The 13,650-nt window shown below is 35.8% G+C and overlaps 1 protein-coding gene across 30 annotated transcripts in view; it reads right to left on the reverse strand.

The window, feature by feature from the left end:
* Window positions 1–13,650, reverse strand: part of tfap2d (transcription factor AP-2 delta (activating enhancer binding protein 2 delta)) — a 223,076-nt gene that overhangs the window by 136,976 nt on the left and 72,450 nt on the right. For 21 of the 30 annotated variants that reach the window (XM_087297556.1, XM_087297563.1, XM_087297549.1 and 18 more), the window contains exon 1: window positions 6,773–6,820. The exons of the other annotated variants lie outside the window; for them this stretch is intronic. The gene's annotated coding sequence lies outside the window, so the exon portion shown is untranslated. Of the gene's footprint in view, window positions 1–6,772; window positions 6,821–13,650 lie in introns of those variants that run through there. 30 annotated transcript variants of the gene reach the window in all.

Raw genomic sequence — 13,650 nt, forward strand, 5'->3', positions numbered from 1 at the left:
TTTATGCTTTTTGTTGACATTAATATGGATATTTTTAGTTGTTTCCCCATTAGTTATGTACATGAGAGATTTATTCTACATCTAATGTTGATAAACAATGTTTATTTCATGACTTTAATTTTATGCGTGTTACCATACTGGTGTTTAGTAGCTGTGTGAATGACACTAAGCACCTTCTATACACTGACACTTGTGGAAAAAGTTGTTTGTGGTGAGCATTGGTTCATTATGTAACTTTCTTATCACCACCTGCATATGGCTGTGCTAACGTGTCTATTTGTTTAACTAAAGATGTGTAGGTGCAGGTAATTCAAAATACAGACATAATACATCTATAAATTAATGTAAAACGGTAGTTTACTGTATAAATTAGAAATTGATTTCACGGTTTGTATCGTATTTTCTAACAGTAAAACACTGTCAACCACAGCTGTCTTTTTTTACTGTAAATTTTACGGATTTATTTTTTACAGTGTACAGTGCATATGGAAATTATTTTAGTATGCTTCATGAAAGTTACATCTTAAGAAAGAATATTAAATATGAGCAAAGCATAAGAAATGTTACTGTAATAATAAAATAAAAAGAATTAATAACAATGCTAACAAAAAACTTGTCTTAATTAATCGATAAAATAGTATTGATTTGAAGAGAGACAATTGAGGTCACCTTCTGTAGCGGGAAACTGTACATGATGCTTCTGTCAATATTTATAGGTTGAAGAAGAGGTTGCTTCCAAATAATACTTGCCAAAATATTAAAGAAAAATAAAACTACTGTGCATAAACGAAATTATGTTACTATGCTTACTGCACGAACGTTAAATCTTAAGAAAGGATCTTAAATAAGAGTTAAGTATAAAAAATGTTGCTTTAATTCTAAAACTAATATAATGAATGAAAATAATAAGAAAAAAAATCTCATTATAATTAATGTAAATGATAAAAAAGTATGATTTAATTTGAGGAAAGGCAATTCAGGTGCCTTCTGTAGTGAGAAACCAGTATACGTGATGCTTTATCAAAGTTTATGGGTTGAATAAGAGGTTGTGTATTTAAATATTAATTAAAATAAATATTACTTAAAAAATTAAAGCTACAGTACACATTGAAATTGTTACTATGCTTCAAGAAAGCTACATCTTAAGACAGGATCTTAAGTGAGAGCATAAGTATAAGAAATATTAGTGTAATACTAATAAAAATATAAATGATCAAAAATAACAACAATTCTTAAAACAAAATCTTGTTGTAATTGAAGTAATTGATAAAAATAAAAATTAATTTGAAAAAGGCAATTCAGGCCAAGTTCTGTAGTGAGAAACTAGAATCTGTGATGCTTTATCAACATTTATAGCTTGAAGAAGAGGTTAGCTGCGTCCCAAATGGCACACTATACACTATGCACTCATGCACTATGTACTTATGCACTTACACACTCAACAGGAAAGTATATGTATGTAGTGTTGTCCCAAATGGCAGCCTAATGTTTTTTTACTAAGCGGAAATTCAAACCGTTTCCCTGATGACGTTTGACGGTTGCCAAATCATTGAAATAAATGACCAAACTATCAAATAAAACCTGCCGTAAGTATTGCCGCATTCACCATCAGAAGGTGCTATAATCACTCTCGTAGGAGAATTTTGCTTTCACCATCCAAAATAAATAAAGTTATTCAACATGTGCGTCCGATAGCTCCGCCCCTTCCGCTACGTAAGCAAACCTGCGGTCGTTGAGTGCGTGAAGTGTCCATCATTACACACTTCATTTTAGTGGCTGAATGAGTGCATCATACAGGTAATTGTAGTGCTCTTATTATTTTTAGTGTTTTCAGTGTGAACGCACTACTTACACTATTTATACTACAAAATGGCGTAGAATAGTGCATAAGTATGCGATTTGGGACGCAGCTGTTGTGTATCCAAATAATATTTGCCAAAAATAGGAGACAAATCTACAGTACATATCGAAATTATGTCAGTATGCTTCATAAAAACAAAGTTATAAGAAAGACCAAAGTATAAGAAATATTACTGTAATACTAAAAATAAAATAAACTAATAAATATAATAGCAAAAGATATTGTTCTAACTTATGTAATCGATAACAAAAATATTATTTAATTTGTACAACTGTAATTGTATGAAGATTGAGAATTTTCCATTAGAATAATGAGGAATTTAATTAATTCAATTATCATAAAACTAAAGCATATGATTTACTATGTTTATATATAGTAAACTGTGCAATAAAACCATATACACTTTAAGAAATGCTGGATTTCACACAGTTCCTTCATGCTGTCCCAACACAAATCAATTAATTTGGTTAATAAAGTTTTATATTCACACATTCTCTTTAAGCTAATAAATTAATTTCAGAAAAGTCTTCTTTGCTAATTATAAATTGGGAAATCATGTTAGCAGCCATTGACCATCAAAGTACAACAATGTTCACACTCAGTCAATTAAATGTGCAAATAGTGCGATTTTAGACCGAATATTCAAAGTAGCATGGTAAAGAATATGAGAGCGGTGTCACAAGTTCAAGTCACTGTTCAAAAATGAACGAATGTAAAAATATAAAACCAACTTTACCTCAACACATCTTGGACAGCTTGAGGGTTAGTAAATAAACAGCAAATCTTCATTTTTAGCTGAACTTTTTACCCCTTAAAGTACATTGAGGTATAGTTTTATAACTTAAATAAATAATAATTAGGCTTGGAATCAGAATGTGAAAACGTAAATATCCTAAATAAATAAATAAATAATAATAAAAGTTAACAAAAAAGTGCAACGTAAAAACAACCATAGAAAAAAAAACTATCTATTTTCATTCAGCACCTATATAAAAATATACTATAGTAATTTATAGTAAATACTACAGTGTTTTACCCATACTGACACCTCTAGTATAGATAGAGGCTGCAAAATCAGCTAAAACATGGTTATAATTGGTTTTTATGTATGGGCGATATATTGCATGTCCAAAAATTATTGAGGACATGTGTTGTGTGATAAGTCGATGTATTTATTATTGTGACAGGCCTAGATTATGGAAGCATACGAGTAGCATAATTCAATTCAAAATGTAATATGCAAAATGGCAATGCAATATGTTAAATGGCAATGTATTTCTGTATTTGAATTTGCATTTTCCAATACATATGAGCAATGTTTGGTGCAGAATGAAAATGTAAATTAAATTACATTGTTTGCATTTCTCATTTCAAACACTGTTTTAATATGTAAATTGTATCCACATTTTAAAGCTTTATAAGTAGCAAAATTAAATTGAAAATGCTATACACAAACTTAATTTGATGTGAATAAAGTACAAGCAGAAACTGTAGCAAAATGATAATTTAAATGTTATTTGTCCTAAATGCATTTACGCTCGCGTCTAGGAAACGCAGGATTACATTTTCAGCATAACAGCATGGGATGTGTGTAGCAAAATTAATTTTGAAATGTAATACGCAAAACGATAATGCAGTATGTAAAAGGCAGTGTATTTCTGCATTTCAATTAGCATTTTCCAAGACATATGTGCAATGTTTGCAGCAGAATGAAAATGAAAAAAACATAATGCATTTTCATTTAACACATCGCGACGAATGAAAGCCAATTTGAAATTGAAAATGCATTCTGGCCTGGCCACGCCCACAGACGGCCACCGTTGCTGCAAGGCGGGTTTTAGGTTATGTCGTCACAGCTGCCGCGAGGACTATTAGGGACATTTGGCAGCATAAACATGGCGAAGTCTGTTCCTCAGCGGCTTCGTGAAGCTGCACGAGCCCTCGAGCTTGAACTGGGAAATAGTTTAGAAAACCAATCACCTCCTAGCTCAGTAAACTTGGCTTAAGGTTTGATATTCGCGCACGCAGTTTTAGGGATCATCTGCAAATAACATTGACAGAACCTAAAGGGGCTTTAGCTGATGTGTACTGTATGCTTATGACGAGAGCTATTGCCTATTTCTGCATTGTATGTACCATATAGTTAGAGGTATAGTAGCTTTGCTACCTGTATTAAATCAGTCTGGCCTCTAACCATTTATTGGAATCTCCTCAATTTTTTCTGCTTTGCGTTACTGTGCGTTTTGGTTCTGTTGATGTAAATCGCAGATGATCCCTAAAACTGCGTGCGCGAATATCAAACCTAAGGCCAACTTTACTGAGCTAGGAGGTGATTGGTTTTCTAAAGTATTTCCCAGTTCAAGCTCGAGGGCTCGTGCAGCTTCACGAAGCCGCTGAGGAACAGACTTCGCCATGTTTATGCTGCCAAATGTCCTTAATAGTCCTCGCGGCAGCTGTGACGACATAACCTAAAACCCGCCTTGCAGCAACGGTGGCCGTCTGTGGGCGTGGCCAGGCCAGAATGCATTTTCAATTTCAAATTGGCTTTCATTCGTCGCGATGTGTTAAATGAAAATGCATTATGTTTTTTTTTATTTTTCATTTTCATTCTGCTGCAAACATTGCACATATGTCTTGGAAAATGCTAACTGAAATACAGAAATACACTGCCTTTTACATATTGCATTATCGTTTTGCATTTTACATTTCAAAATTAATTTTGCTACACACATCCCATGCTGTTATGCTGAAAATGTAATCCTGCGTTTCCTAGACGCGAGCGTAAATGCATTTAGGACAAATAACATTTAAATGATCATTTTGCTACAGTTTCTGCTTGTACTTTATTCACATCAAATTAAGTTTGTGTATAGCATTTTCAATTTAATTTTGCTACTTATAAAGCTTTAAAATGTGGATACAATTTACATATTAAAACAGTGTTTGAAATGAGAAATGCAAACAATGTAATTTAATTTACATTTTCATTCTGCACCAAACATTGCTTATATGTCTTGGAAAATGCAAATTCAAATACAGAAATACATTGCCATTTAACATATTGCATTGCCATTTTGCATATTACATTTTGAATTGAATTATGCTACTCATATGCTTCCATACTAGATTTCCCTGTTTAAAAATTGTAAAGGAGACTTTTCTGAAATAATATTATTAAGAAGTCAGAATGTACGAATATAAAACCAACTTTACCTCAATTTAAAGTGCTCCTACTCAACTATTCCAGTCTGCAACAGCATGAGACAGCAGATCATGTGAAATCCCATTTGCAGTTGCCAGACCTCATCACCGTTTATTAGCTTTGAGTAAAGTTAGCTCAACTTTGTCGTACCGTTAACAGTCGCTGTCGTTCACGTCGACTTGAATCGTCAGCTGTTGTGTGATAACGGATGTCTTCCGGTGTTTTTGTCGCTATGAATCGCTGTCAGTTGTGAACGACCCTCGAGCACTTTCATCATGAGATGTTCAAGTTTAACAAGTACATCAAGATAATCAGTTTAGTGATGTGACTTTACATTGATGCACTCCATCACGTCTGACAACATTTTAGGTTTACCGTTACACATATTCAGGTTGTTCGGCGAGCAAACAACAGCGATTGGGGTAAAGTTGGTTTTATATTTGCATGTTCTGACTTACTCCATAATAATATAATTTTATAAAAGTATTCTTCGCAATTTTTAAATACTTAGCAGACACTCACTATCATTATTCCCTGTGCATTATATAGAACGGTACGTGTTGCTTTGAAGTTATACTTAATTACGATTTCAGACCGAATATTCAAAGGACAGGCTCGTAGCGGGTTCAGGTGACAAAGGCCCCTCAGTGACAAAGGTCCAGAATTTGTCACAGACATGAGCTTATTTGCCCTTTTTTTGACTGCTACACCATCATGAATTGTTAAAATAAGACATTGAAAAAGGCTTTAAGACCAAGCAGAATCATCTGTTGACTGTCACATCAGTGTGACTTCAGTTATACAGTTTTGTCCAATGCAAACAATTTTTTATGAGTACAACATCCAGATGTGCAAGAAAACAATCACTGAAGTCATCTTTCACAACTGTATTGTTTTAAATAGAGAAAACATTTTACAAGTACCTTTTATTCTAAATCTTGGACCTTACTTTTAAATAATTAATAAAGAGGTGTGAACCACCAGAAGCGGCTAATATTACAATTAATTTCAAAACTATTATGGCTGTTGTTGTTATCCATGAATATTCAAATGATTTTTTTTTACAAGAGAGGCTATATAAATCATGAAGCTCAAATTCTGAGGAAAGTTAAATGTGCTGGCCAGTTTGTTATTTGCCTAATAAATGACAATAGGGTACAGTTTTTAAATTAAAACAGATTTCTTTTTTTTTCTAATGACATACAATGTAATAAAAAGCACATATTAGTTTTTTTTTATTTTAAATCTTTAGGAAATATTTTTGTACATCAAAAAGTGTCGTTATGATGACCATCCAACAAGCTAACGTTAATCTAGCGACGATTAGTGCGTAAAAAGTCACTAAATTTCATTAAAAAGGTCTACATTTTGAAAAATAAAGAACCAATTATATCAGGTTGACTACGTGCCTGAAGTAGTGTGGTAAACAACTTTAATAAACAAGCTAATAAATAAATAAATAAATAAACAAGGAGCGTGTCACAAGTTGTGACTGAACGAATGTGCGAATATAGAATCAACGTTAACTTACCTCAAAAACGCAGCGTTGTTTTGACCACTGCTTTCAAAACTTACATTGCGTGATCAAAGTAACCCGAAACCCCGAGTTTCCCGCTTAAAGTCGAAAATACCAGTTGATATCTATTTAAATATACTGTATAGACAAAACTGAGGGGAAAATCTACAATTTAGGCATTAACTTTACTTACACCTGACGGTTGTATCACCTCCACAGCCTGACTGCAAACAACCCGAATGAACGCCAGACGATGTGCGCATGCGCGAAACAGATGGCGCGCAACAATAACTCTAACAAAATACTATGCGTTCAAAAGAGAAAGCTCTTCAAATCTCTCATAAAATTCTATAAACAGGTGACCCCTGAATGTTTTAAAACACTAATACCTGTTTGTGTTTTGGGTTTGCACAGAAACAACCATTTAGATTGCTGTAAAATCACAGAATAACTTCATTTTTGCACTTTGACAGAAATAAAAGAGGTGGTGAGAAGGAAAATGTGAACTCAATTTATTTGGATTTAAATTCTTCAAACTAAGGCCATATAACTAACTAACTAAACTAACTAACTAACTAACTAACTAACTAACTAACTAACTAACTAACTAACTAACTAACTAACCAACTAACTAACTAACCTTTTCCCAAATAATAAAACAAAACCTCACTACAAAAGACAGCTTAAAGGTTGTAAGGTTTAAACTGTGATATAATATAGATTAATATAGATATTTTGGGATATATAGAGCCAGCTAATTATTTGTATTTATGCAAGTAGTCTGCTATATTGATCTGAAAGCATTATTGTTTGTGTTCATATAAGTGCACCATACTGCGTTTTTAAGCAGCTGAGTATAACAGAGCTGTTTTAATCCTCAGTATTTTCACTCTAAATCATATGGGACAATAAAAGCCACATATTGTCACATATGACACATTTAAGATGCATCTAAAATATGTGGCAAATACTGCAATAAACAAAACTCCTCTGAATTTAGCTGCATTTGCTTGTAAACATTTGCTAAATTCTACAATCACAGAATTGCAGAGCCTTTGTTAGCCACCTTTTCCCAAATGCATGAAATATGATGGTAACTTCCATTAAACTAAACAATCAGTGAAATGTGTTTAATATCTGTACAGTGATATGACATTATTCTCCTCACAGCTCATCTATTCAATATTAAAAGACCACTTTTATTAATTAATTTGCCTTCGGCTTAGTCCCTTATTTATCAGGGTTGCCACAGTGGAATGAATAGCCAACTTATCTAGTATATGTTTTACACAGTGGATCCCCTTCCAGCTGCAACCCAGTACTGGGAAAAAATCATACACTCATTCACACAAGCACTTTACAGAAAATGTAGTTTACCCAATTCACCTACAGCACATGTCTTTGGAGTTTGGGGGAAACCGAAGCACCCGGAGGAAACCCATGGGGAGAACATGCAAACTCCACACAGAAATGCCAACTGGTCGAGCCGGGACTCGAACCAGTGACCTTCTTACTGTGAGGCAACAGTGCTACCCATTGCAACGTCTCACATCACTACCAAAATCATTCCATTTGCTAAAGCAGAGAACGTTGTGGACAAATTAAGCCTCAAAATCCCCCCAGAGTGGATGAAAACACCCCCAGCAGCACACAAGGGTTAAACAATTGTTGGGAAAAGGCCTTTATACCCCGGCTGAATAGTAAGTGTGTGTGTCTTAACACTTAAGTATGATGAGTGTAATCACAGAGCTGTAAGCGGTCACTGCGGCGGCCATGCTCGAGTCACTGAACGCTAACCATACGATTACCAGTGCGGTCATGAAACACACACACACACACACATACACACACACTGGAGTGGTCTGCTGCGGTCACTGCTCATTTCCTGCCCCCCAGCTCTGTTCCCAGGGTTCCTTGGGGCGACCTGTCTGGCCAATTACCTGCTGAGCTGTAATGAGCTGCCAAGAGCCAAACACACACTCACACACACATTCCTACTGTATCCACATGAATTATTTCCTCAATCCTCACATAAATGCAAACACTAATTCAGTCTTCCTCACACACAGCGCGGTTCTGGGCCAGAAAGCGGACTCTTATTCTCCAGTGGTCAGGTTTAATGAAGCCGAGTTGAATTAATGGCGGCGAGCTGAACTCCACCGGTGGATATACAGTACTGTAGAGTGAATGTATGGAGTCGAGGAGATGTATGGGGAATGACAGAGAGATGGGGATGAGCTGAGAGTGATGCTGGCAGAGAGACGAGAGGAGCGTATAAACACAACTGGAGGAACGGTGCAAAGCCTCCATCACTGGAAAATCTGACATTATTGACATGCCGAAGCCCCCCATACACACACACACACACACACACACACACACGCACACACACACATACTCATACATACATGTATCTAAAGCTGTGAATCTCATGAAACCATATCCAGGTCACATGAAAATCTGAAAACACAGAAAAAAAACATCTGAATATGGATCAGTATATGGATCAGAATATTTTAGTATATCTTATCTTATCTTATATATCTTATTTTGTCACTTTTTTTGCTGTGATTTTTTTATTAGTCTGTATGTATGTATATATATATATATATATATATATATATATATATATATATATATATATATATATATATATATATATATATATATATATATATATTAGTGCTGTCAATCGATTAAAAAAACTAATTAATCACACATTATTAATATCACACACATAAATTAATCCCAATTAATCGCATTTAAAAGACTGAAACTTGTAATTTTGGCTATTCAAATGTAAAGTTAATGTAAACGCAAGACAAAAACTATTCATTCATTTTCTTGGCGGCTTAGTCCCTTAATCAATCCGGGGTCGCCACAGCGGAATGAACCGCCAACTTATCCAGCAAGTGTTTTTTTTTACCCAGCGGATGCCCTTCCAGCCGCAACCCATCTCTGGGAAACATCCACACACACATTCACACTCATACACTACGGACAATTTAGCCTACTCAATTCACCTGTACCGCATGTCTTTGGACTGTGGGGATAACCGGAGCAACCCGGAGGAAACCCACACGAAGGCAGGGAGAACATGCAAACTCCACACAGAAACGCCAAATGAGCCAAGGTTCGAACCAGCCACCCAGCGACCTTCTTGCTGTGAGGCGACAGCACTACCTACTGCGCCACTGCCTCGCCAACAAAACCTATTTAAATTCAAAATATTATTGTTCATTAGAATTTTTGTTTAACCTGTAACACAGATTTCTTCATGTAAACAACAAACCCACAATAAACCATCAAGATCCTGCTGACAGCCATATTTATTAGAGAAATTAGAACACAGGCATGTTAATGCCATTTGAATTTCAAAACAATCAATGCCAATAAAGAAACAAATTGATTTCCAAGTTGGATTCTAAGTGGACTGAAAAAATTTTTAAAATACAGACATTACAGATATGAAAATTGAAAATTAATAATAATAATATAATAATTGGAAATATAAAATAAGTATTGAATACAAAAACTTGTACTCACTGTAAAGTTGTATTGCTGTGAGTTGAGAACATTAATTATACAGTAGAAACAGTTTTGCTTAGTGCTCCTTTACATTCAGCCAGTTGCTAAAACAGTCCAGTCTGTTGACATTATCAGGGGACAATGTGGACCTTTTCCTTTGAATGATGTGAGCTGAGAGTGCAACACAATCTCACAGCAATTCGTAACTTTTTGATTTAGTGGCTACGGACAACGGCGTTTAGGCAGGTTTGTTGCTAAGAAACGCGTGCATCCAAGCGCACACACAGACACACAGACACACACACACACACACACACACACACACACATACACACACACACACAAAGCGTGCAGGACAGGGAAAGCGACTCCCTTCAGATTCAACACACACGATCACGTTCATCAAATTTGCTTGAACTAAGCATTCTAAAGTATGGCTGTATTTCACAAGGATTCTGACACAACAAAAAACTTTTTAAAAATTGCATTTTCCAGGGAAACGCGTCAAACTTACTGAAACATTGGAGGGCGCATGCTGAAAGGCAGAGGAATGCGCTGTCTGTGACAGCTCGCGACTTCATCTGGCACTTCATTTACATGGACACCAATACTCAGATTTTTGATATGATTAAGATGATACTCTTATTAAGAGTCTACCATGTAGGCAGCTGTTTTGATTACCTTATAGGACCAACGAGTCATGAAATGCAGAGGTTTTTCTTTCCGTTCGCCATGCGGTATCAAATGCATTAAAACAAAAGTTGAAAGTTAAAAATCAAACACACACACACACACACACACACACATTAATAAAAAAAAATCCCTGCATAAAATGTGACATATAAGGTCAAAACTCAAATACTTATATACATTTGTCCATATACACAAGTCAAAATTATTTGCCCACCACAATATAAATTATTCTGCCCTATCACAGTATTTCCTGTGATATTTTTTACTCTGGAGAAAGTCTAGAATAAATTATTTTTTTAACCATTTTAATGTTAATATTAGTAGCCCCCTTAAGAAATATTTGCTTACGACTGTCTACAAAACAAACCATCATTATACAATGACAATAAGACTTGCCTAATGAACCTAATTAACCAAGTTAAGCCTTTAAATGTCACTTTAAGCTGAATAAAATAATTAAAGTCAATGTGGTAAAACAGCCCATATCATAACGAAAGGATATTACATTTGCCCAGAGTTAATCTTTGGAATTTTAGTTTATTTATGTTCAAAGCATTTCAAAGCAACTGATCCTAACACCCCAGCATATTGATGTAGACTTTGTATTGCTCAATGAGCGCTGCCTTTCGGATGAGAAGTCCTGACTCTCTGTGGTCATTAAAAAAACCCCAGGATGTCCTTCAAAAAAAGAGTAGGGGTTTAACCAAGGCATCCTGGCCAAATTTGCCTACTGGCCTCTGTCCATCATGGCCTCCTAACCATCCCCATATCACAATTGGCTTCATTACTCTGCCTCTCCTCCAATCAGCAGGTGTGTGGTGCAAAATGCCTGCCGTCATGTAATCCAAGTGGATGCTGCACACTGGTGGTGGATGAGGAGATTCCTCCCCAAAAATGTGTTAGCGCTTTGAGTGTCCAGAAAAGCGCTATATAAATATAAGGAATTATTAATTATTATTATTTGCACACCCTCCAACAATAGTACAGTGGATAGAAAAACTTGAATCTATATAGAATGGAGTATATGACTGCTCAACTTCAATTGAAAATGAAAATTTGTAAACAAAAATGGGCACCTGTTACTTTGTATCTGAACAGGACATAATGTTTCCAGCTCATTTGAAACTGAAAATAATGTATGTTTTTTTAAATATTTTTTTTATTTACATCTAGGGTTATTTTTTTCGGTCTTTTTTTTTTTAATAATTGCTGCTGTCTCTGAATGTTCTGTTCTGTAAAATGTTTTAATGTATAAAAATAAAGTTAAAAATTTTTTTATTATTATTTGATTATTGATTTTCTGTACCTTAATACACCACCAAAATCCATAAAGTGCTGTTTATTTAATTTCCATCATTGTGCTATAGTTTTCATCGATGCTTTAATTAGTTTTTATGGTAATTTTGTAAATTTTATGCAAATGAACCCACTACAAAATCCCAATCAAAGGAAACCTATTAAATCTTTACTAATAGTTACTAAAGTTAATTTGTGAAATCATATTAATGTCACAATATAAATTGCATAAAAATAATATATTGCATATGTGACTGAATAGTTAGCACAATCGCCTCACAGCAAGAACATTGCTGGTTTAAGTCCAAGCTGGGTCAGTTGGTATTTAAGTGTGGAGTTTGCATGTTCTCCCCGTGTTTGTGTGGCTTTCCTCTGGTTTCCGTCACAGTCCAAAGACATGCACTATAGGGGAATTAACTAAATTGGTGGTAGTGTGTGAATGAGTGTGTATAGGTGTTTCCCAGTACTGGATTGCTGCTGGAAGGGCATCCACTGTGTAAAACATATGCTGGATCAGTTAGCGGTTCATTCCACTGTGGTGACCCCTGATGAATAAAGGGATTAAGCCGAAGGAAAATGAATAAACTACACAAAACGTTGTCTGTCATGTAAATATTGTCCTAAGCCGAGTCAGTAAAAGATTTCCTGAGACCCCACCACCTTATCAAACACACACACACACATTCAGACAGACGTTTATCCCAGACCGACATCTCTGCATTTAAACAATGATTCAGAACTACTTACACAAATATTGTTCAGTATGTGAAATGTCACTCAAGCGCTCAGGGTGACACGCTAAAACCACTGAACTCATGCAGAGGATGATGGGTGCGCTCTGACAGACAGCAGGCCATTTAGCATCCAGCTCAGCCAGACGACACACACACACACACACTCACTGCCCCCCCACCGCTACAGTGCCTGCGGGGGTTTCCACGGTGACGGGCCGTGTCAGCGTCAGCCGCTCAAATCTGCCAGTCTGCGCCACTACCCTGCCATCTGATTGGCCACTGCTATGGAAACTCAGGCGGAAGAAAGTATGGCAAGGGGGGCCACGCCAAGCAGAAAGTGTGTGTGTCTGTTGTGTGTGTGTGTGTGTGCGTTCTGGTGTTTCCTGCAGAAAAGACCAGGTGCCCTCGTGGGACCTCTGATGCTGATGTTTATGAAAAGCTGAAAACTGGTGGAGTTTGAAAAATGCACGACAGAGATGAGGATCAGCTTGTATGGTCTGTTTATGTCTAAGAGAATCAGCGTCTGCTCAAACTACAGCAACGCTTCGCTTGCTTGAGTAACACCAGGAATAGTGACCAGTGTTGGACACATTCCTTTAAAAGAGTAACTAGTTACTAGTTACTTCTCACAAATAGTAACTGAGTTACATAATTATAAAAGTAACTAATTACCAGGAAAGTAACTATTGTGCTGCTTAAAAAAATCTAATTTGTCTATATATGACAAGGGTGGCCAACCCTGTTCCTGGAGAGCCACCTTCCTGCAGATTTCAGTTGCTACCCATATCAAACACACCTGAACCAATTAATTAGGACCTGA

Source organism: Danio rerio, chromosome 20, assembly GCF_052040795.2.
Source record: "Danio rerio strain M-AB ecotype USA chromosome 20, GRCz13ab, whole genome shotgun sequence".
Classification (NCBI taxonomy): domain Eukaryota; kingdom Metazoa; phylum Chordata; class Actinopteri; order Cypriniformes; family Danionidae; genus Danio; species Danio rerio.